Source organism: Heterodontus francisci, chromosome 30 (genome assembly GCF_036365525.1).
Source record: "Heterodontus francisci isolate sHetFra1 chromosome 30, sHetFra1.hap1, whole genome shotgun sequence".
Taxonomy (NCBI): Eukaryota; Metazoa; Chordata; class Chondrichthyes; order Heterodontiformes; family Heterodontidae; genus Heterodontus; species Heterodontus francisci.
The window spans coordinates 740,548-744,750 of NC_090400.1; positions in this window are offsets into that span (position 1 = coordinate 740,548).

Genomic DNA, 4,203 nt, shown 5'->3' on the forward strand with positions numbered 1-4,203 from the left:
GGTGATTTGGACAAGTTGAGTGAGTGGGCTAATGCATGGCAGATGCAGTATAATGTGGATAAATGTGAGGTTATCCACTTTGGTAGCAAAAACAGGAAGGCAGATTATTATCTGAACAGCTATAAACTGAGAGAGGGGAATATGCAAAGAGATCTGGGTGTCCTCGTACACCAGTCGTTGAAGGTAAGCATGCAGGTGCAACAGGCGTTAAAAAAGGCAAATGGTATGTTGGCCTTCATAGCGAGAGGATTCGAGTACAGGAGCAGGCATTTCTTGCTGCAATTATACAGGGCCTTGGTGAGGCCACACCTGGAATATTGTGTGCAGTTTTGGTCTCCTTATCTGAGGTTCTTGCTATAGAGGGAGTGCAGTGAAGGTTTACCAGAACTGATTCCTGGGATGGTGGGACTGACGTATGAGGAGAGATTGAGTCGGTTAGGATTATATTCACTGGAGTTCAGAAGAGTGAGGGGGGATCTCATAGAAACCTATAAAATTCTAACAGGACTCGACAGGGTAGATGCAGGAAGGATGTTCCCGATGGTGGGGGGTGTCCAGAACCAGGGGTCATAATCTAAGGATATGGGGTAAACCTTTCAAAGACTGAGATGAGGAGAAATTTCTTCACCCAGAGTGGTGAGCCTGTGGAATTCGCTACCACAGAAAGCAGTTGATGCCAAAACATTGTATGTTTTCAAGGAGTTAGATACAGCTCTTGGGTCTAAAGGGATCAAAGGGTATGGGGCGAAAGCAGGAACAGGCTACTGAGTTGGATGGTCAGGCATGATCCTAATGAATCCTACTGAATGGGGCGGCACAGTGGCTAGCACCGGAGCCTCACAGCTCCAGCAACCTGGGTTTGGTTCTGGGTACTGCTTGTGTGGAGTTTGCAAGTTCTCCCTGTGACCGTGTGGGTTTCTGCCGGGTGCTCCGGTTTCCTCCCACAGTCAGAGACTTGCAGATTGATAGGTAAATTGGCCATTGTCAATTGCCCCTCGTGTAGGTAGGTGATAGGGAATATGGGATTAATGTAGGATTAGTATAAATGGGTGGTTGTTGGTCGGCACAGACTCAGTGAGCCGAAAGGCCTGTTTCGGTGCTGTATCTATGAATTGTGGAGCAGGCTCGAAGGGCCGAATGGCCTATTCTTGCTCCTATTTTCTATGTTTCTATATCCTTAGTATCCAAAAAAATACAATATCAGCCTTGAAAATCGTCAACAATACAGCATTCACAACCCTCTGAGTGAAGGAATTTCTCCTCATCTCAGTCCTAAATAATCTATCCCTTATCCTGAGACTGTGCGTTCCAGATTCCCCAGCCAGTGGAAACAACCTCTCAGCATCTACCCTGTCCAGCCCTTCCAGAATATTGTATGTTTCAATGAGATCACCTCTCATTCTTCTAAACTCCAGAAAATATAGACCAGATTTACTCAGTCTCTCATCATAGGGACCAATCTAGTGAACTTTGGCTGTACCACCTCCAGTTCAAATATATACATCCTTAAATATGCAGACCAAAACTGCTCACAGTACTCAACATGTGATCCCACCAAAACCTTGTACAACTGTAGCAAGACTGTGGACCGCACTTTTATTTTATTTTTTAAAATTTATTTTATTTAGAGATACAGCACTGAAACAGGCCCTTCCGCCCACCGAGTCTGTGCCGACCAACAACCACCCATTTATACTAATCCTACATTAACCCCATATTCTCTACCACAACCCCACCATTCTCCTACCACCTACCTACACTAGGGGCAATTTACAATGGCCGATTTACCTACGAACCTGCAAGTCTTTGGAGGTGGGAGGAAACCGGAGCACCCGGGGGAAACTCACGCAGACACAGGGAGAACTTGCAAACTCCGCACAGGCAGTACCCAGAACTAAACCCGGGTCGCTGGAGCTGTGAGGCTGCGGTGCTAACCACTGCGCCGCCCTTCATTTTGTTATTTTATTTATTTGTTCGTGGGATGTGGGTGTTGCTGGCTAGGCCAGCATTTATTGTGCATCCCTAATTGCCGTTGAGAAGGTGGTGCCTTCTTGAACTGCTGCAGTTCTTGGAGTATAGGTACACCAGCTGTTAGGAAGGGAATTCCAGAATTTTGACCCACCAACAGCGAAAGAATGGGGATGTATTTCCAAGTCAGGATGGTGTGTGACTTGGAGGGGAACTTGCAGATGGTGGTGTTTCCATTCATAGAAACATAGAAAATAGGAGCAGGAGTAGGCCATTTGGCCCTATGAGCCTGTTCCGCCATTCATTATGATCATGGTGTATATGGTATGATCATGATTATATTCATCTGCTGTCCTTGTGGAAAAAGTCAAGGGTTTGGAAGATGCTGTCAAAGGAGCCTTGGTGAGTTGCTGCAGTGTATCTTGTATATGGTACACACAACTGCCACTGTGCATTGATGAAGTGAGTGAATGTTGAAGGTGGTGGAATGGTGTGCCAATCAAGCGGGCTGCTTTGTCCTGAATGGTCGTCGTGCTGCATGAGTGTTGTTGGAGCTGCACCCATACAGGCTTGTAGCCACAGAATTTCCGTGGCTGGTCCAGTTCTGTTTCTGGTCAATGGTAACCCCTAGGATAATACCATTGAAGGGGAGATGGTTAGATTCTCTCTTGTTGGAGATGATCATTGCCTGGCACTTGTGTGGCAGGAATGTTACTTGCCACTTATCAGAATCATAGAATTGTTACAGTGCAGATGGAGATCATTCAGCCCATCGTGTCTCCACCAACTCTCTGAAAGAGCAATTCCATTCCCCCACCTTCTCCCCATAACCCTACACATTCTTCCTTTTCATATAACTGTCTAATCCATTTGAATACTTCAATTGATCCTGCCTCCATCACACTCTCAGGCACTTCATTCCACACCTTAATCACTCACTGCGTGAAAAAGTTTTCCCTCATGTCATTTTTGCTTCTCATACCAAATATTTTAAATCTGTGCCCTGGTGTTGTCCTAGTCTTCCTGCATGACTGCTTCAGTATCTGAGGAGTTGTGAATTGTGCTGAACATTGTGCAATCATCAGCAAACATCTCCACTTGTGACCTTATGATGGAGGGAAGGTTATTGATGAAGCACCTGAAGATGGTTGGGCTTAGGACTGAGGAACTCCTGCAGTGATGTCCTGGAGCTGAGATGATTGACCTCCAACAACCACAACCATTTTCCTTTGCGCTAGGTATGACTCCAACCAGCAGAGAGTTTCCCCGATTCCCACTGACTGCAGTTTTGCTAGGGCTCCTTGATGCCATACTCAGTCAAATGCTGCCTTGATGTCAAGGGCAGTCACCCTCACCTCACAACTTCAGCTCTTTTGTTCATATTTGAACCAAGGATGTAATGTGGCCCTGGCGGAACCCAAATTGGGCGTCACTGAGCAGGTTATTGCTAAGCAAGTGGAATTGCATAGAATTAATACCTCTCGTTTATCTTGGGGCTGGGATGATTGACCTCCAATAACCACCTTCCTTTGCGGTAGATATGACTCCAACCAGCAGAGTTTTCCCCCTGACTCCAATTTTGCTAGGCTCCTTGATGCCATACTCAGTCAAATGCTACCTTGATGTCAAGGGCGGTCACTCCTCCCTCTGGATTTCAGCTCTTTTGTCCCTGTTACTCTATAACATTTTCCACCTCTGATGAACTATCATTGATCTGAAATTTAACCCTATTTCTCTCTCCAGATACTGCCCTGACCTACTCAGGGTTTCCTCCATTTCACTAATAGTTATGACGCAGTTAAGGCCGCTCCAACTAAGACCTGCAACTACTCTGCGCACAATCCGGCACAAAGCACGGAGTGAAACCCTCTGCTGCTATTCCCCTCCTTGTTCCCAACACGCAACCTCTTTCGGCTGAAGCCTCTTGCACCTTCCAGAACCTTCTCCAAACCACCAGAACCACTGATTGTTTCTAAACCAATCAGCGACTACGAATGCGGTGACTGACAAGCAGCTCTCACCATATAAACACCGAGATGGCCTGCGGGCGGTGATTGCCTTTGCATTTGGCCATACACAGGGAGGCTGGGGGAGAGCAACCATTGCGGGCGAAGGAGCGGGCGGTTATCAGCCAATTGGATGAGGGGGCGGGCGGTTATCAGCCAATGGGATGAGGGGACGGGCGGTTAGCAGCCAATGGGATGAGGGGACGGGCGGTTATCAGCCAATGGGATG